This window comes from Dromiciops gliroides, chromosome 1 (genome assembly GCF_019393635.1).
Source record: "Dromiciops gliroides isolate mDroGli1 chromosome 1, mDroGli1.pri, whole genome shotgun sequence".
NCBI lineage: Eukaryota > Metazoa > Chordata > Mammalia > Microbiotheria > Microbiotheriidae > Dromiciops > Dromiciops gliroides.
Genome location: NC_057861.1, coordinates 734320660 through 734342280, shown reverse-complemented (window position 1 = coordinate 734342280; position 21621 = coordinate 734320660). Strand labels below are relative to the sequence as shown.

General features: G+C 38.6%; 1 long non-coding RNA gene across 2 annotated transcripts in view; it reads left to right on the top strand.

Moving 5' to 3' along the window:
- The window catches only part of LOC122737281, a 120618-nt gene extending 100066 nt beyond the window's left edge, over positions 1–20552 (top strand). For both annotated transcript variants that reach the window (XR_006354242.1, XR_006354241.1), the window contains exons 2-3: positions 7078–7183; positions 20362–20552. This is a non-coding gene — a long non-coding RNA (uncharacterized LOC122737281). The remainder of the gene's footprint in view (positions 1–7077; positions 7184–20361) is intronic.
- The last annotated feature ends 1069 nt before the right edge of the window (positions 20553–21621 follow it).

The window sequence follows — 21621 nt, the reverse complement described above, 5'->3', positions numbered from 1 at the left end:
ATGTAGATAGAGAAATATAGATATACAGACACAGATATATGCACACATGTGTATATATACATACAAATACATGTATGTACACACTTACAAGATGTATTTATTTTTAACATTATTTTATAAAATTTGAGTTTCAGATTTGCTTCCTCCTCCCAGACCTTCCCCCACCCATTGAGAAGGCATTGAGAAGGCAAGTGATATCACCTATTGATGTGAAATCATGCAAAATATATTTCCAAATTAATCATGTTGCAGAAAAAAAAGTCAAGAAAAATAACGTGAAAGTTATACTTCAACTTGAACTCAGAGTTCATCAGTTCACTCTCTGGGAACAGAGAGCATTTTTCATAAGTCCTTTGGAACTGTATCATTGTATTGATCAGAGTAGTTAAGACCTTCACAATTGATCATAGTTACAATATTGCTTTTACTGTGTACAATTATTTGGTTCTGCTTACTTTGTTCTACATCAATTAATACAGATCTTCCCAGGTTTTTCTGAAACTATCCTGTTTGTCATTTTTATAACACAGTAGCATTCTATCACAATCATATCCCACAACTTTCTAGTAATCTCTCCTTTAATTTTTAGGATTCTATTTTGGAATTTAATTAAGGATTTTTAATTTGCTCTTTTTCTAGTTTTTTTTTAATCTCATGCCCAATTCTTTCATTTACTCTTTCTCTTGTTTATTAATATAAGCATTTAGAAATATACATTCCCCCCAAGATGGTGCTTTGACTGCATCCCACAAATTTTGTTATGTTTTCTCATTGTTATTTTTATTGTTAATAACATTATTGTTTCTAAGATTTGTTCTTTGACCCATTCATTCTTTAAGATTCTATTATTTAGCTTCCAATTAATTTTAAAATTTATGCTCCAAAGCCTTTTGTTGAATGGAATTCTTATTTCGTTGTGGTCTGTAAAGGGTGCATTTAATATTTCTGCTTTTCTTCACTTGTTTGTGAAGTTTTTATACATTATCATTTTTGTGTGAAGGTGTCATATACTGCTAATGAAAAGGTACACTCCTTTATATTTCCATCTACTTGTCTCTCGTGGTCTATCATATCTAACTTTTCTAAAATTCTATTCATCTCCTAAAGACCTTCTTATTTATTTTATGATTATATTTATGTAGCTCTGAGAGGGTTAAGTTGAGGCCCCTACTAATGTAATTTTACTGTCTATTTCCTCCTATAACTCATTTAACTTTTCCTTTAAGAATTTGGATGCTGTGTCATTCAGTGTGCATATGTTTAGTGTTGATATTATTTCAATGTCTATGGTACCTTTTAGCAAAATTTAGTTTCCCTGTTTATCTCTTTTAATTGGGTCTATTTTTGCTTAGTCTGATCTCATGATTGCTATCCCTGCCTTTTTTTTAAACTCAGCTGAAACATAGTAGATTCTACTAAAGCCCCTAGTTTAACCCTGAGTGTATTTTTATAATTCAAATGTGCTTCTTGTAAATAGCATATTATTAGATTCTGGTTTCTAATCTGTTTTTTATCTGCTTCTGTTTTATGGCAAATTCATCCCATTCACATTTACAGTCATGAATCCTGCATATTTCCCTTCATTTTGTTTTCTTCTATTTATCATTCTTCACCCCACACTCCTATTTTCCTCTTCATTATAAAAGCTCTTCCTTGCACACCTCTTTTATGTGGGATCATTTTCCTCATTTTTCTCTTCCTTCTCCCTTCTCCCTGTGCATTCCTCTTTCTTATGCCTTAATTTTTTTGAGATCATCGCAACATAATCAACTCATACACATGACTTCTGTCTATGTAGACTTCTTCTACCTGCCCTAATAATTATAAAATTCTTAGAAGTTACATGTATCATCACTGTCAAGTGTTTAATTTTATTAAGTACCTTATGATTTTTCTTTCTTGTTTTTATGGCTCTCTTGAGTCTTGTATTTGAATGTCAAATTTTCTGTTCATCTCTGGTCTTTTCATCAAGAATGCTTGAAAGACCTGAACATCTTCCCTCCTGAAGGATTATACTTAGTTTTGTTGGGTAGGTTATTCTTGGTTGTAGTCCTAGTTCGATTGCCTTCTAGTATATCATATTCCAACCCCTCCATTTTTTTAATGCAGAAGGTACTAAATCTTATGTGATCCTGACTGTGGCTCCATATTTAAATTATTTCCTTCTGACAGCTTTCAAGACATAGGTGCTTTGGAATCTGGGTATAATTTTCCCGAAACTTTTCCTTTTGAAACATTTTTGAGAGGTGATTTGTAGACTCTTTCAATGTCTATTTTACCCTCTGGTTCTAAATTTCATGAAATGTTATATCTAGGCTCTCTCTCTTTTTTTTTTTTTTTTGATCATGGCTTTCAGGCAGTCCAAATAATTCTTAAATTAACTCTTCTCAATCTATTTTCCTGGTCAGTTGTTTTTCTTATGAAATATTTCACATTCCCTTCCATTTTTATATTTTTTGACTTTGTTTTATTGTTTCTTGATATCTTATGGAATAATTATCTTCAGTTTGATAATTCTAATTTTTAAGAAGCTAATTTTTCAGTGTGATTTTGTATTTATTTTTCTACATCGTGAGTGTGAGGGGGTTTGGTTAATTATGCTTTTTAAGGAATATTTTTCTTCTGTAAATTTTTGTGCCCACCATTTTTTTTTGGTCAATTCAGTTTTTTAAGGTGTTATTTTTTCACTATTTTTGTGCCTCTTTTTACCAATATATTAATTATCTTTTTATAATTTTCTTTCAGCACTCATTTATTTTCTCAGATTTCCTTCTACTACTCTTATCTCTTTCTTTAGCTCTTTCAGGAATCCTTGTTGAGCTTGTATGTGATTCACATTCTCCCCCTTTGATACTTTGTAGCTGCTTTGATATTGCTATCTTCTTAGTTTTATTTTGATCTTCCTTGTCACCATAGTAGTTTTTTATTTCAGGTAATTTTTTGTTGTTTGTTCATTTTCCTAACCTTTTTCTTGACTTTTAACTTTAAGTTAAACTTAGATTGCTCACCTTCGATAGGGAGGAACAGTCCTAAGCTTCAGGCATTTTCATGCTGCTATTTTTAGAGTTTGTCCCGAGGATCTATAATTTTTCAGTGCTTTCAAGATAGTATGATCTGGGGATTGGTGTGTTCATTGTTTTTATGGTATGTCATATAGTTTTTATGCAGGAAAGATTCCTTTTCCCCTGCAGGCAAAAGCATTATATCTTCTCTTGGCCTTGAAACTGTTACTGGGGGCCACTGCTTCCTGTGACTAATCACACTTACTCTTCTCTATCCTGGAACTATGACCCAGAACTGTGTGTGGTCAATGAAGTTGCCAAATAGCACCAGATCTTGTACCCAGTGATAACAGAAAGTCCTCTATAATCTATTTCTGACCAGTTGTCGGGCCCCCATATTACATCTGGCCTAAGAGATCCAGATGCTGCTGCTGCCACTATTACCACCTCCAAGGCCCACAGCTGGTATTGTTATCATATGCACTCTTGGATGGCTCCTCCTCCTCCCCTGGTTTTACGAACCTCTCCCACCAACCTCTTGAGTTGTTCTTAGCTGGAAAAATGTCTCACCCTGACCTTTTGTTGGCTCTGATTCTCCAGAATTCTATTTGATGCATCATTTTAAAGTTGTTTGGAGGAGAATGTTGAGAAAGTTTGGCTGGATCACTGCCTCAACCCACTCCGCCCATACACACACATCACACTTGAACCCTTGATTTTTGAAGTTGGTTAGGTGTCTCATTAGCACATTTATTTCCAGATTATTCACCTTGAATAAGAACCCATCTTGGAATGTACAATAAGCTTCCTTTGCATTAAGACAATTTAAGAAATCTTAGGTTCTCTTGAATACTCTTGCTTCTCCATGCCTGAGAACATTTGAAATACAGGGTATGATTCTTATTCTGCAGAGAAGAGTATAGCATAAAAGTTCATGAGTCACCAAGGGAAAGGAAAATTCACAAACACCTGAAAGAATGAGGTTTGTGTGTGGAAATGGGTGGTGGGTAGTGGTCAGTGGGTGGGTTTGGGCAGGGCTTTTCCACTAGGAACATGCCCAAACTTCCAAGTTCTTTAGGCCTTTGTACAAGTGGTAAGGGGGTGTAGCAATTAAAATGAAAAGTGGCTAAGAGAAAGGAACAAAGAAAGGAAAGGGGTTCTTCCAGAGTTCAAGGTAAAGTTGCTAAATGAATTCAAGATTTAAACTAACCAATTGACTCTAATCGTCTTAAGGAAATCAAAATTTTGATCCACCCTCATTTCCTCTTTTGGGATTTCTCATGCTAAGAGAACCTGCCCCTTTGAGTCATTGAGTTTAAGAAATGATAACATGAAACAGATCAGCCAAATTTCTAAGCCTAGTTAACCCTGTGTTAACAATTTTTTTTTTTAAGTGATTTCCCTAGTTCCTCTCTTCTCCTCTTTCTTTCTTTGGTTTTCACCATTTTTGTTCCGAGAGCAAATCAAGAAGGAAATTAAAGGTGAAACTTCAGTATATAATCATAGGTTTAGAACTGTAAGGCACATTAGAGAAATCATTGGATCCAATCTCTTTATTTTATAGATGAGGAAAATGAGTCCTGGAGAGGTTACATTACTTGACAAAGGTCGCCCAAACATTAAGGGACCAGAATCTGGATTTGAAGCCAGGCCCTTTTACCTCAAAGCCAGTGTTCTTCATTTGCTACTTGTTAACAGATGTATAGTATTTAGGATTAGTTTTCCCATCTATAAGTTGAAAAGATTGCACTGAGTTCAGTTAATCCTCAAATGTTTACTAAGCCCAACCTGTACAAGGCATAGGGAAAGCGTGAGAATACAGACAAAAAAATGAAATGGTCTCTTCCCTCCAAGAGTTGATGGGAAAAATGTAATATGGACACAGATAAGAAAAGATAAGGTGATTTTAGGAGGTAATGAGCAACTAGAACTTGGAGAGGTGATGTATCGTGGAAGGTTCAGCTTCCTAACTATTAAGTTCAGCTTTCTACCTACTATACTATGCTGCCACTTCAGTGGCCTCAGATAAAATACAAATTTTACAGTGTGCCATTTATAGGCCTCTCCCATCAATCTCCATCCTACCCCTCAAGCCTGGTTTCACATTCCCTCTCCTTGTATCTCACAAAGTAGATGACTGACTATTTCTTAACATGGACTTCTTTCCCTGCATTCATATAGGTGGGTACTGTCTCCTCCTAGGAGCTTTCTATGATTCTCCTAATTCTAGGTGCTCATGACCTTCTTAAATGAGCTTTTATTTGCTTATCCCTCTCAAGAAACTAGTTGTATGACCATGAACAAATCAGTGGTACATCTTCTCTGATGATCACTCTACTCAGCTTTAGATTGGGGATAGGCACATCACTCTCCTTACTGTCAACAGTTTTCATTAGGAAAGTACTTTATTAACAGAGGCAATGTGACCCATGAATAGGAAACTGACCTTGGAGTCAAGAAATACCCCAGGTTCAAGTCCTGACTCTGAAACAAACCAGCTGTATGACCATAGACCAGCCAATTACCCTTCTTGTACCCCAGTCATAAATGACAGTGGGCATTGACCTCTGTTGATAGAGGAAGTTTCCTTGATGAGAGAGTTGTATATTAATGAAATCACAAGACTGTGCAAAAATTATAAGTTATGATTTTTGAGCAGCTGATGAAGATGAAAAGACCTATCTATACCTTATTCCATCATTCATTCATGCATTCATGCATTCACTCATTTAAGGGAGCTCCATTCTTGGTTCTACTTTTATTGAGCCTAGAAAGGATAGGATAAAAACAAAAGATATGAGAATTAGAGTTTTCTCAATTCCACAACCTTGCCTAGTACAAAAGACTTTAAAGAACAATGTAGTTAATTTAAAATGAAGGGGACCTGGAAGTGACCCACTCTGGATCTATTCTCCAAGAATATAAGCATCTTCAGAGCAGGGATTCTCTCTTTTTATATTTGATTACCCAGTGTTTAACACTGTGCTTGGTATGTAGTAAGCACTTAAAATACATTTCATTCATTCATTCATTCATTAAATCTCCATAGCCTCCATTTTTTTCTTGACACTTCAGTCTCGCCATAATCTGTCTCTCTTCCTACTTTCCCAATTTTCATTGTTGTTCGATTTGTTCAGTTGTGTCTGGCCCCATTTGGGGTTTTCTTGGCAAAGATATTGGAGTGATTCACCATTTTTTTTTCTCCAGCTCATTTTACATATGAGGAAACTGAGGCAAGCTGGGTTAAGTGACTTGCCCAGGGTCACACAGCTAGTAAGTGTCTGGGGCCAGATTTGAACTTTGGTCTACCTGACTCCAGGCTTTATGCTTTATCCACTACACTACCTAGATGCTTTTCACATTACTCCTCTTTGTACTCTGTAATTCAGCCAGACTATCCCACTAGATTCATTGTACACATAACAGTTCATCTCCTGCCTCCTTGTCTTTGTATCAGCTGCCACCATGAATGAAAGGTACCCCTTCCTCTCCTACCCTTTTTGGAATCTGTCAGCTCTCTTCATGAGGTCTTGCTTGTCTCTTCTCACTCCCAGCACCCTCCCTCCCCAGCTACCTTGTATTTCTTTTGCAAACAAATCGCATATATTTTGTACATTCATGTGGTCTCCTACACTAGGATGTAAGCTCTCTGAGGGCAGGGACTTTCATTTTTATCTTCATCTCCCTAAAGCTTTGCACATAATCAACATTTATTAAATAGTAGTTAATTGATTGAAACATCATATATACCACATAGTTTGGTAAGGCATCATGATGTAATGGACGATGGAGTTAAGAAGACTCTGATTTGAAGCCTTTCTCTGACTCTTACTAGCCCTGTGACCTTGGACCAATCACTTTCCTATGCCTCAGTTTCTTCTTCTAAATGAAGAGGTTGGAGTGGTTGGCCTCTAAGCTTTCTTATGGCTCTTAATTGATTATTCCAAGACCCTGCAGCCTGTAATATGCATCAGTAGTATTTAACACAACATCACAATTGGCTCATGTGCACTGGTGGCCAGAGAATTTGGCTTTATCATTAATTTGCCTTCTTTCTTGTCTTTTCCAATCCTAGGAAATCTCCCTTGCCTTAAGAATCTGTGGTTGAAACATGAATAAGACTAGTTGAAGAGAGGCCCAATATCAACAATGGGCATAGGATCTAAGAGGTTAAGTGAAAGGTGAGTCATTTATGACCTGCTTGACCATTCCTAGGTGACCTTTTGTACTGCCCTTTATGAATGTAAATTTTTATATTTGTTGTTCTCAGTTTGTTCTTCATTTCTGAATATTAGCTATTATGGGAAAAGGAATCATTTTTTTGTTTCTTTGTTTCCCAGAAATGGCTTCCCTTATTCATGTTATCTCTTAAACTACTTTGCTCAATTTAACTCTGATTAAAAAGTACAAATGATTAAAATTTCCTGATTACTCACATGAAGGTTGGCATTGTTTTCTAAGAGTTAATCAGGCCAAGATGACATCTACATAAGTTCACATTTACTCCTGTTGCCTTCTTGGAGAGAAAAGGATGCTTGAAGCTCAAAGTTGTAATCTTCCCATGGTATCTCTAGGCTTGGGATTTGGGTTCTGGATATGTTCATTTAAACTTAAGTTTTAGGAAAGCTTTCAGGCATCAGTGAGGCCCAGTTCCAAAAATCTACAGGCAAACTGAGGAGCACTGGAGAAAACCAGTTCTGGCCAGGCTGATGGCAAGCAGTGTACCCTTAGAAGTCCTATGGTTCTATGATTCTCCCTGTCTCATACCAGCCTCAGCTTTCTGCTTTGGACTCTCTTAGCATTCCTAGTGTCCTTCATTCAGGACTGACTTCTAGGGCCACCTTCTACATGAAGCCTCCATTCCTGACCTGCTCAATGCCTAGGATTTTCCTCAATATCCTCCTAATTTTCCTGATATTTATTCCATTTATTCACCAGGAGTTTCTAACCTGGAGCATTTCAATGTGATTGCCTTTGTAACCTTTTATATATATATATATAATTATGCTTTTAAAAACATGATTCTTGGGGCAGCTAGGTGATGCAGTGGATAGAGCACCAGCCTGGAGTCAGGAATACCTAAATTCAAATCCGGCCTCAGACACTTAACACTAGCTGTGTGACCCTAGGTAAGTCACTTAACCCCAATAGCCTCACCAAAAAAACAAAAAACACAGGATTTTTGTAAGAGGTCCATAGATCCCACTAGGCCATTAAGTGATATTCCCAGGGATTTGAACCCAGGTCTAATTGGCTCCAAGGCCAACTCTTTAACTAAACCACCCTGCCTTTCAGCACTGGTAGTAGGCACTTAATTAACATTTACTGATTTATGTAGAGAAGTAGGAATGATAAAGGCCTTGAATATTAGCCTAGGGATTTGGGGTTTTACCTTATGGGAGATGCCTAGCCAAATCCTATCCAAGTCTCCTTGCCCAGTTCAAGTCTTATTTAGCCTTTCTTTTGAGGGGATTCCCTTCCCCGGAGAAATGTCCATAAGTGGGTAGATGATTGTCAGCACACATCACTTAGGATGCAGACTCTGGTAGGAGTGGCATACATCTGCCTCTTTTCTGGTGTTACTGCCTAAGAACCAGAAGGAATAAGAATTAGTGCTGAGACTCTTCCTCCCCTCACAGTGTAGTCCCTGAGTCCCTCCTTCCAGGTGCCTCAGGCAGCTACTCCTGCAGTCTTCAGGGACTTGGGGTGTTTGGGATGTGAAGCTTTGCTGGAAGGAAGCCCTTTGCTTCCTTGGGAACCATGACCTAGGTCTCTCCTTGACTTGTCAATTAAGCTTTTGTGTAGCTCATAACCAGGGGAATGGGTTGACTTCCAGGCTTTTTCTCTGAGCCTCTATAAATCCACCCTGGAGTTAAGACACCCAAGAAAAATTCCATGGATACATAAGCTCTGTACAGTGAATAAATCCCCCTGCTTACTAAAGCAGACATACACCACTGCTTCCTCCCACCCTCCTTGGAGATCACCAGGCATATATTTTAATTAAACTCCCAAACTAGAGAACTGCAGTGCCTGGAGAGAGGGAGGGGTGCTTTAGACCTTAAGTCCAAAGCCAAGAAAGGAGAAAGCATAAACACTTATGTTTGAAGACATCAATATTTGAACTTGAGAGACTTTTCCTACTGGTAAAGCAGTGTCAAGTGTCTGAGGCTGGATTTGAACTCAGGTCCTCCTGACTCCAGGGCTGGTGCTCTCTCCACTACACCACCTAGCTCCCCTCAGTTTCCTTTTGTGTGGTGTGTTCCCTCTTTAGATTGTAAACTCACTGAGGGCAGGAACTGTCTTCCTTTTTCTTGTTACACCCACTCTTAGCACAGGGCCTGGCTCATAACTAGATACTTAGTAAATGTTTATTAAATTGAATTGAACATGAAAGCACACTCATTTAAGGACAACAATCAAGTTAATCCTGTAGGCACCTCATATTCATTATGTCCAAAAAACCCAACTATTCTCTTTCACAGTAAGCTCTTCCCTTTTCCTCAAGGCCCAGTCATTTCAGTCACCATGTTTATGGCCTAGGAGGTCTCTTCCTCTCTTTTCTGTAGCTCAAACAAACATACAGTCAGTTGTCAAGTCTTGTTAACTTTACCTTCTCAACATCATTGGATGTTAGCATTCACTCCCCTCTCTACACTCCTATGCCAGCCCCCATCACTCATTGCCTGCTCCCTTTGCACATTGTCTGAATGTCAGTGCCTCAAAGGCAGAGGTTATCCTCATTGTTTATATTTGTACCCTCAGGGTTTAGCACAGTGCCTAGAACTTAGAAAGTTCTTAAATAAATGCTCTCTCCTTCCTTCCCTCCCTCCCTCCCTCCCTCTCTTTCCCTCTACTCTCTTCTCTTTTTCTGTTTCTGCCTCCTCTCTCTCTCTCCATCTTCCTCTCTGTCTTTGTGTCTCCATCTGCCTCTCCATATCTCTGTGTCTCTGTCTCTGTTTCACCTCCAGATTCTGGATCTTTCTAAAGTGTAGGTCTTTCTTTTACCTCCAGGATCAAATATCAAACCCTCCATTTACCTTTTTTTGTGGGGGGGAGGGGGCAATGGGGGTTAAGTGACTTGCCCAGGGTCACACAGCTAGTAAATGTCAAGTGTCTGAGGCCAGATTTGAACTCAGGTACTCCTGAATCCAGGGCCAGTGCTTTATCCACTGTGCCACCTAGCTGCCCCTCCATTTACTTTTTAAAGCCCTTCAACCCTCTTACTTTCTTTGACTTGATTATTTGATTCTGAAGGTAAGAAGGACGCACAGAAGATGTTTGAGCAGGTGCATGACAGGTAAAACCTGAAGAAGATTGGGACGAGGGGAGAGTGAAAGAGAGTGAGAGAGAGAGAGAGAGAGAGGGAGAGAGGGAGGGAGGGAGGGAGAGAGAGGGAGGCTGAAACAGAGACAGGGACAGGCAGAGAGAGAGAGAGAGAGAGAGAGAGAGAGAGAGAGAGAGAGAGAGAGAGAGAGATATTGATTGATTTATTAAATCCTTACTATGTTGTAGACACTGGGCTAAACCCTGAGGGTACAAATACAAGGAATGCAGATAATCCCTGCCTTCAAGACGTTTCCTTTAATCCTCTGGAATCCTCTCTAGGATCCAGCTCCTCAGCCTCCTGGCAGGTCCTCAAACACAAGTCAGCATCACCAAATTCTGTACCTTGGCATGGCCTGGCTCCTTGACCACCATACTCTGCCCTTCCGTGCCCTTTTAGTCTCATCTTTCTTGCCATTTTCAGGAGAGTTTTCCTGGTTCCCCAGCAGGTAAATTTCTTGTACTCTAAAAATACCTTGTTTGTGCCTAGAGATTTATAGGTTGTTTCCCCCAATCAGAGTGTGCTCTTAGGGAGCAGGAGCTGTGTGTGTGTGTGTGTGTGTGTGTGTGTGTGTGTGTGTGTGTGTGTGTGTTTGTGCATGGTTTTTGTTTGTTGCTGGGTTTGTTTTTTTATTTTTTCATTTATTTTATTTTTTGGTCTTTCTTTGTATCTTAGAACCTCACCTGGCATATAGTGCTTAATAAAGCCTTCTTGGCTGGAAAGATAAAAAGGAAGGATAAAAAGAAAGGGGAGGAGAGGGGGGGTAATTGAATGCTGGAATCAGACCTGTAGGAAAGGTAAAGAAAAGTTCTTTTATGATCAGATAGGGGCCTTCTACCTGGCACGATTGATGGAAACCTGCTTGGTGATAAGAGAAAGGGCATTATAAGCACCACAGTTTTTTTTGAACCTATAAAGCAGCTTTATATGGGCTGAGGTGGGGCAGGGTGGCAGGTGATCAAGTAATATGAGAGAGGGAATAGTCTGACCTTCACCTCTGCAAGGGTTTTAGGAAAATGTGGGTACTGACAGAGATAACATATAGCAACAAGGAGAGGCTCTGGCCCAGGGATGATTGTAGCAATTGTGGTCACTAGCAGGAACCAACAGATGGAGAATGTGTGTCCCCATTAAAAGGGAGGAAATACCTGGTACCCCATCCCTGATGTCAGCCCCCTTGGGCCAGAGCCCTGTTTTCCTCTTACTAGTTATAGGTCCATTGACTAGAGAAATAGTTACCCCATAATGTAGGTGCTCCATGCCAACAGTCTTCAAAATGAAATGATTTCATTTCTAACCATTTTGGACTTGATGCTGACATTACTGGCCCATTAACTAAGAAATACATTCCTCTTAGATTTCAAACCATCTTTGGCAGACACTTAAAAACCTTCAGTTCTGCACAATTCAGAAAACTGTAGTCACCGATAACCAATTTGTGGCTCTTCAGCTCAGAGTGCATACTTTTCTAATGAGGAAATGTTGGTAGGTTGGTCCTAAATATGCCTACAGTAGTCAGAGATAATATCTCAGGGGCCTTGGTACAATGTGAATTAATACACATTGCTTCACGTTGTTCATTTCTTATCACTTCAAATATCATTTGTCAGTGTGCCATACTCCCGGGGCCTGGAGCTTTGATAAGAGGCTGCCTATTTCATCATTTGGGTCTCTCCACTGATGTCTTCAGGAGACCTCCCAAGTTCTCCGGTGGCTTAGATCTCTGGCTAAAATCCTTCTTGCAAGGAGAGTTTGGGGAGAAAGACATACATTTGCTGAAGGCTTTTTAAGCATTAGCTTAAAGGTCCTTTGCCTCTATTGCTTCCCCTACTCATTACAACCATGCTATTTCCTCACCTTGAAATGCTTTTCCCCTCCTCTTTCTCTCCAGCACCAGGTGTGCCTTTTCCATACATGAGAATTCTTCCCAGGCCAGTTTCAGTAACACCTCTTCCTAGAAGCCTTCTCTGACTACTTTGCCAAAGTGGCAAATCCTGTTGATTCCTTCTCTTATTTATGTTTGTGGCCTATTTTCATGATTTACGAAAACACTCAATTTCAGTACAAGGTGAATATAAAGATCTCATTCTTTTCCCATTCAAAGTCACAGACCTCCTCAACTCTATCCATGCACCATGGTCCCCAGGTTAAGAATCCTTGATGTAAGGGGGAAAGGGACCCACATGTACAAAAATATTTATAGCTGCTCTTTATGTGGTGGCAAAGAATTGGAAGTTGAGGGGGTGCCCATCAATTGGGGAATGGCTGGACAAGTTGTGGTATATGAATACAATGGAATACTATTATAAACGATGAGCAGGAGGAGTTCAAAGAAACCTGGAGGGTCTTGCATGGGCCGATGATGAGTGAGATGAGCAGAACTAGAAGAACATTGTACACAGTAACATCAACATTGAGTGTTGATCTACTGTGATGGACTATATTCTTCTCACCAATGCAATGGCACAGAAGAGTTCCAGGGAACTCGTGATGGAAGAGGATCTCCAAATCCAGGAAAAAAAAAAAAGAACTGCGGACTATAGATGCTAAATGAACCATACTATTTCTTTTGTTTTTGATGCTGTTGTTTTTTTTTCTATTTTGAGGTTTTCCATCATTGCTCTGATTTTTTTTCTCTTATAACATGATTAATGCAGAAATAGGATTAAAGTTATTATGTACATGTATATATATATGTATATATATATATATGTATATATATATATATATATATATATATATATAACCTATATCAGATTACCTGCTGTCTAGGGGAGGGGGGGAGGGAGGGGAGGGAGGGAGAAAAATCTGAAATTGTAAAGCTTGTATAAACAAAGGTTGAGAAGTATCTTTACATGTAACGGGGAAAAAAATAAAATACTTTATTAATTAAAAAAAAAAAGAATCCTTGATGTAGAAAACAGTATTTGAGGTAGGTCTTGATGAAAGGGATTCAATGAGTCAGAGGTAAGGAAGGAGCACCTTCAAGGAATGAGGGATGGCCCCTCCAAAGGCACAAACTCAGGCTAGGAAATATTCTGCATGAGGAACATTGTCTTGATTACAGAATGTGGAGGCCAAATTAGGTCTGGAGTAAGGCTGGCAAAAAAAATTGGGGTCTTTTAAAATATCAGAGGATTTTAAAATTGTAATTAATTAATTTTATTTTATATATTATTTTCAAGTCTCTTAAGAGTAGGGATTGTTTTACTCTTTGTCTTTCTCTTCCTAATGCTGAATGCAATGCATGTCACACAATAGCTGCTTAATGATTGCTTGCTGATAGATTGATTTATTTATTTAAATTTGTTCCCAAGTCACTTGAGGATTAGAACTTCATATTCTATAATCTACTTTTGTTCATTCTTCAAAGTTAGCAGTGTTGCTACTAGGCAATTTGCCCCAAACAAGCTCCAAGAATTTCCCCTTGTTTTACCCCGGTTCCCAAACTTAACTTCCTTATTCTTACTTTCCTCCTTCGTCTTGCCAAAAGACCAACATGAAGAGGAAGCATATGTTGTATTTCATATGAATGTAGACCAGTTGACTAGTGTGAGGAGGCAGGAAGGAAATTGTTTGGAGAAGTAGTCACCTTCTGGGTATTTGCAGAGGGGCCAGAAGATAGGTATAATCACAGTCAATGATGTTGCCCTGGGATGAGTACTGTCAATGCCTCTATCCCACTACTATTCTGCACCTCATTCCATTGCTGTTGGGCAAAATCAGGGATAAGAAGAAAATGAGCTCTCCTCCCATGGATTGTGGGAGTGTACTTTTCACAAGATCTGAGTCAGCTGTTGGGTAGATATTGTTCCTAACTCAGGGAATTAATTGGTCATTTCTGGTCAGATAAGGGAAGTGATGAGGATCAAGCAAAAAATGAACTTCCTTTCCTCGAGAATCTTAATGAGTAATATCCTGGAATTACCTAGATTTGGTCAGCCAAATTCCTGGAGGTAGAACCCCTATGCTTGGGTTGGGGTGTGAAAGAGGGAACTGTTCTATATCAACTATCATGGTACTATACATGCAACTCTTTGAAACATAGTAAACACTCTTTGGTATCATTCTATTAACTAGAACTCTATTAACTGGAAATTATACAGAAATATCTATTTAGTTCAAGGATTCCTTCATATTGCTTTCCTCTCAGTTCTGATCAACTTTCTGGTGTCATTTGAGTAATCAGATTTACAACTGAGTTCTCACCAATGTGTTGTTATGCCAGAGCAAGCCACATAATGTATAATCTCAAAGCAAAGATGTGTTTAAGCAGGCAAGGAAATTGGATCAAAGACTAAACACCTCTGATACTGGTTCTCAAATGGCTGATCCCAACAAATATCTTCCGGGAGCCCTAGCTGACTTCTGATTTAATGCTTTCGTGTCCCCAACAAATCAGGAATGGGGAGATATATTCAATCCCAGAAAGCTTTTAGGGATAGAGTAGAATGGTATAGCAGGAGTCTTGAGAAAATGGTTGATTTCTCTTAGAGGCCAACAGAAATTAAACCAAACTCTTCCATTGTCTCTGCTATTCCAGTCTTCATATTAGCTTGGTACTGGAGCTAACCTCCTTGCTCTCAGCACATCCTGGACTCATCTATAATTTCTTCATATACCTTTGTATCTTCCCCAGCTATGCCTGCCTTTCTAGATTCTTATCACCCTATGTCTTACCTTCTCACTGAAACCTTATCCTCTTTTTATGCTGAAAGCATTCCTACCCAAAGTCTATGCTGGATTATGGCATTATATCTTGAAGCCTCCACCCAGGCTTCTGGGAGGGACAGCCTAAAGAGTATGTGCTTCACTGACTGAGACTTTCTTGGACAAGCATTGTGTGAATGTGGAGTTCCCACACAGATGCACTAATAATAATGATAGCTAGCATTTATATAGCAGCTTAAAGTTTGCAAAATGCTTTACATATGCTAATTTATTTAATCTTTCCAACAGGACTGTGAGGTAGGTGCAATTATTATTCCCATTTTGTAGAGGAAAAAGCAGACTGAGAAAGTTTGTGACTTGTCCAGGGTCACACAGCTAGTAATTGTCTGAGGTAGGAATTGAACTCAGTTGTTCCTCTATATCTTTAACTTCTGTTAATATGTGTACTCCTTCGCTTTGGAGCCCCAGTGTGATCCTTCTGCACCTAATTACATGGTTCTTCATGTATTGTAATGGATCACTTAAATCTCCTTCCAGTGATGGGGCTACTCTTGATCAGAAGGTACAATAAAAACAAGAAGTTTACTATGTTCATGTTCTTACAAGGTATTAGGACACCTTTTCACATATAGTAAATCGTGCATATAAATTATAGAATTGTGGATCCCTGAGCCAGGAAATACTTGATTAGAAAGGCAAGATCACGTGTTTATATTGTTGTACAAAAACCAAAGTATTCCTTCTCCATTTTGTATTTTTGTCTATTTTTTCAAGCTACGCTGTGTATTGCTATCATATTTTATGTCAGCATTTTTATAAGCCTCCAATTTGTGAAAGCTGTTACATAATTTCCTAATTTTGAATTCTCTAAAAGGTAATTTGTGAAAGCCAAAAGTTTCCTTTTATGGAAAACAGTGGATTTTCATTAAGCAATCAAAGACACATTGCCAGGAAGAGATAGTGATTGAGACAGGCCACTAATTTCCTAAGGTATTGTCCAAGGGGACTAATCCCACACATCATCAAGTCCTCACAGTTTCTTCCAGTCATTACCTTGACCATAAAAAATTTCAATGATTTGTTTTCCCAACACTCACCATTAGCTCATGAAGAGGAACTGAATTCGAGAAAATTATGAAATGGTTAGATATTTGTATTTGCTAAAAAATAATAGCATCACTGCCAAGTAGCATCAGGTGTATCCTGTTGAAAAGGAAGAAAGAACAAACCTGTGAATGAATGAATAAATAAAGTATAGCACAACATGGAAAAGTATAGATTAAAATTCATATATTTGTAAATATGTATAAATTTGAATTTTTAAAAATCCTTATTACCCACCAACTGTGTTCACTGCCTGCAAGATGAAGCCTTTCCCAATATTCCCAGCTTCCAGTGCCTCCCCCAAACACATCTGTATATATTCTTTTAGGCACATGGTGCTCCTCAGTATAGAATGTAAGTACCTTGAAGGCAAGGAATTTTTCAGTTTATATCTTTTTATCATTCATTCACTCACAAAACACCATTGAGTTTTCAGAGCATAGAACACTCAGGACTATTTATACAAAATGTACATATGACCTGATTTCTACTCTTCTGGCACTTACAGTTATGGCATATAACCAAATAGCAAATATAATGCATAATGAAATACAAAATTGTAAATCTCTCTTCACAAAAACAGACTGAATATTTGTTGTTTTTTTTTAATAGAATGAATTTTGATCTTTGAATTAAAACTGAGACTTTTTCCAGAAATACCTAGAACTGCACAATCCCTCTTGTCCTCAGTCACCAGTGAAATTACAGTATATTGTAAAAATAACTTTTATAGGTACTAGGAAACCAAAAAAAATTGTGTGACTTGGGGCAGCTAGGTGGTGCAGTGGATAGAGCACTGGCCCTGGATTCAGAAGGATCTGAGTTCAAATCCAGCCTCAGACACTTAACACCAGCTGTGTGACCCTGGGCAAGTCACTTAACTCCAATTGCCTCACCAAAAAAAAAATTGTGTGACTCACTTGAAATCCACTTTATTGTGGTGGTCTGGTACTGAACCCACAATATCTCTGGGGCATGCCTGTGGATAGGAGAGAAGGTATGTGGGTCAGTAGCTGCTGATGTTTCCTCATTCATCTTTTGTTAGCATCAAGAAAGTCCTATATGTTGTCCACTCCTTTGGTATCTTTACCTCCTTTGTAAACAGATCCTCAGAACCCTCACAATTGTAGCCCCTTCAGCATGGATCTTTTCTCCATATACGTGATCCAATCTGGCTGCTTTTTCCAGTTTTATTCTCTTTAGTGATTTAGAAATTTTCCTCTGCAAGTTCTTTAGAGACTGTGATATTAGGGTCCGGCGGGGGGGGAGGAGGGGGATTTCACTATCCTTAATGGAGAAAAGCAGTGGGTCATAATAGTTTTTGCAAATCTTTTCTATTTTTCTTCCGTTTGTGGTTTTCTTTCTGTTGTCATCCTTGAATACTCTTGGGATACCTTTGCTTAGTTGGATAACTTGCTTTCTTTTTTAAAAATGAATTAATTAATTTTTGGCATGCTTTCTTTAGAGTGGTCTCACCTGTTAATTCTTCTGTCTGCTTTATGAGACAATACTGCTCAGAATCATCCATAATCCTTCATAAAATTTTACAGATAAGTGTATATTCTAACCTGATATTGCCTTTGGAAGCCCTCTCTCTCCATTTGGATTTGCCAAGTTCAATGTTTGCTCACCATGGTGCTTTCTAGTCTCCTTTGTCTTCATCTTGTAGCAATTAATTTACATGGTCAACTTCTGGATAAATTATTACACAGCATGTCAATGTTATCTCTGCTGTACATTTCCTTTTTATTTTTTTCATAGCTTGTTCAAATAATTCAGGGTTAAACCTTCTTAACTCTATGCTAGGTATTTTTATGATTACTGTCCTTTATTTTTATTCATTACAAATTCTGATCCTAGCTCTAATGAGAAGGTAGTCTGCCTGTGCATGGACAGCTGACTCAAAGATAGCTCTTGTGTCTAGAAGTTTCTGTAGTCTGTTAAAAGAGTGAGTTTCATTCTTGCCATGAATTCTATGTTGCCATGTCTATAAGTCTAACATTTACACTTGTTTTCTTTTTTATTAAAGTTTTATTATCTAGAGCCATGAAGCTTCTACATAGTCTACAAAACTTTGATATTTCTCACTTCTTATTCATGAGCAAAACTATCTCATGTATTGTTCACCATATAGAGTTTATATTCATTTGATTTGGTGAATCTCAGCAAGTGTTTCATACTATTTTTCTACTTTATCCTCAGCAACAAGTATTGGCATGTAAGATGCAATTTTTTTGATTTTTTAAAAAATACTTATCATTAATGTCACAATTCAAGATGACCAAATGTCTCCTAAAAGAATGTTTCTTGTAGCTTTGGAGTGTATAACAAAATATACTCTGCCAACTTCTTTCTTCACCTCTCCAAGGAATACCTGGGAACCACACTCCTATTTAGATGCAAGTTCCTTCTTGCTCTTGGTTTCAATTATAGCAAGACTGTTGAGATATATGATTAAGCTCTTCCAGCAACATGCCCACTTGTGGAACAGTGTTGGTCACTGGACGAACTGACAAATCAAAGTTTGATGCTGTAGTACTTCAGTAACGTGAAGCGAGGTACCCTTGTGCTATTCATTGAATAAATTACTTCTCAGCTTAGCCTATTCAAATAACCATCCTGTTTAGATTAAGGGCAGATGCAGTCCAGGAGAAAGAATCTCAGAGTCAGGTCAAAGGACTGGGCTTCAGATCCTAGTTTTGCCACAATGTCACCTGTGTGACCTTGAGCACTTTACCTCTCTATCAGTTTCCTCATCTATAATTTGAGGGTGTTAGACTATGTGATCTCCAAGATCATCTCCAGGCCTAAATCTTTGATTTTATTCCAATTCATGATAATGATTCTAAGGAGTGATATCTATGGATAGAGATAGAGATATAAATATATGTTGAAAAGCATGCAGGTCAAAATTTGAAAAGGTTTTTTAAAATAATCATAAAAGTATTTTATTATTTTCCAGTTACATGTAAAATAGTTTTCAACATTTGCCTCCATAAGACTTTTCGTTCCAAATTTTTCTCCCTCCCTCCCTTCCCTCCCCGACAGAGAAAGCAATCTGATATAGGTTACATATGTACAATCACATTAAACATATTTCTGCATTAGTCATAATGTGAAAGAAGAATCAGAACACAAGGGAAAAACCTCAAAAAAGAAAAAAAAAGGCAACCCAAAAGTAGAAACAGTATGGTTTCCACCATTCCTTCTTGAAAAGAAATTCTTGATTGTTAAACATTTATATTTCTGCTTTCTCCGTCATGTTCTCTGAATGAAATCATATTAAGAGGTAATTCCTCTATTTCCTCAGACAGTTTTTATTTTGATGACGTACTGAGCATCCCAGTTTGTACTTGATGATCTACAGAATCCATGCACAATATAATCTTCTGCTTTCACAGAGGTTACCTGCCAACAAGTATGATGTATTTAAAAATGTAGTCTTTTGGAATGGAGATTATTTGTCTTGCTAAACTTTGGATTGGAAGGAAAGCACTTCATCTACCTCTCCTAAGTCCTCCCACCCATTGGTTCTCTGGTTTTGTGTATGGAAATGCTAGGCTACTTTCTTGCATTTCTAAGAGGGACTGAGCCTATCAGCTGAGTGACTAGAAATAAGAGCCCACATAGAGCCAGTCCAGAACTTCTTAGGAGGCCGTTACAGGTGCAGAGCCTGAGACATTGGTGGCGTTTTTAATACCCTTTCTGCCTTCTGGGATGGAAGTGTAAGATCATCCTCTACCCCTGCCTGTCAAAGGCCATATGACATGGTAAAATGAGGGCTGCATTTGGAATCAGGACCTATTCAGGTCTTCCCTGCTACTACTCAGCCTTTAGGGGATGGGATGAGTCACTGATCCCCTCTGGGAACTTTTTTTCCTCATCTAGGGCCATGGATTAGAGAAAAGTCTCTTCCAGTTCAAGATCTGTGACTTTGTGACTTTGTGAAGGGGAAGAAAGAAATAATGGCCTCAACTCTGACCTGTGCTCATCTCTTGACCACAGAGATAAGTTCCAAATTACTAATGACAGCATGTTACTTAGAAAGTGCCTTACAGACATGATCTCATTTGATACATACAACAGCTGAGTAGGGGAGGCACCATTATTGTCCCCCTTTATAGTTCAGAGAGTTCCTTCAGGCCAAGAGAGAGAAAGAAAGAGGGAGGGAGAGAGACAGAGACAGAGAGAGTAGTAGTGCTGGTGGTGGTGGTCATCATCATCTAACCCCATATTTTCATCATCATCCCCTTTCAGTGAGAAGAATACCCATGCTTGGAAACTTCTTCGTTGCCTGTCAGCATCTCCTTGGTAACTTCTACTCTTCTGCAGTGGCCTGGGTTCACTAAAGCTAATGTAACTTGTGTATCATCAAGAAGCCAGTATCTTTTACAGCAAGATTTGAACTTGGTATTCCTGACTCTGAGCCCCTTCTCTCTCTCCATCACCCTGTGCTACGCATAAGACCTATAAAAGACACATGTAGTCATGTTGCTGCTAAACTCTATGACTCTTTTTTTGTCCATATTGTAACAAGTGTAAACTCTTTTCTGAATATCCAGAGATGCTTGGTTTCCTTGTGTTGAACCTCCTTTAATGTTGACTTTGGACACTCAGGTACAAGATGACACTCTTCTCATCTGACTCTATGAGATTGTAAGAAAGAGACTTGGGAGACACACTTGAGATCATCCAATCCATAGTCTCATTTCATAGAGGAGGATCAAGGGAAATCAAAGAGCTTGCCCGCCTTGGCATAGCCCCTAAGTATCAGAGCTGGGACTCAAAGCCAGGTCACAGGACCACAAAGCTAGAGCTGGAAGGGAAATGAAGAGCCATGTAGTCCAGCCCCTTCATCTTATATGTGAGGAAACTGACACCCAGAAAAGTTAAGTGACCTGTCCAAAATCACACAGGACAAATCTGGGATTTTAATTCTGCTCCTGTGACTTCAGGTCCAAATTTTCCACTAAATGCCATCTATCATAGACATATATTCCTTCCATTCGTTTGTTTTCAGAAGTGGAGTGTTGTTCAGTCAGAAGTGGTTTGTTGTTCATTCATGCCTGACTCTTCATGACCCCATTTGGGATTATCTTGTCAAAGATACTGGAGTGGTTCATTTTACAAATGAGGAAACTGAGACAAAGAGGGTTAAGTAATTTGCCCAGGGTCACATAGCTAGTGTGTGAGGCTGGATTTGAACTCAGGAAGATCAGTCTTCCTGATTCCAAGTCAAGTGCTTTATCCACTTCACCATTCAATGTCCATAGCCAGGTTATCCCTGGTCTTTATTTCAAACTTTCCATGGACCATTTCCTGGTATCATCCAGTCATCCTCTTGGGTTCATGTGACATATAAGAAAAAGAGCTAAAAGCTCCCAGTCCTGCCCACACATCCACGTAGAAGCATGGATGCTCTTAAAGAATCAGAGATGTTCAGAGTTGGAAAGGATCCCAGTAGACACCTAATATAACTCATGTGCCTCTCATCCACCCCCAATAAAAATATATAGC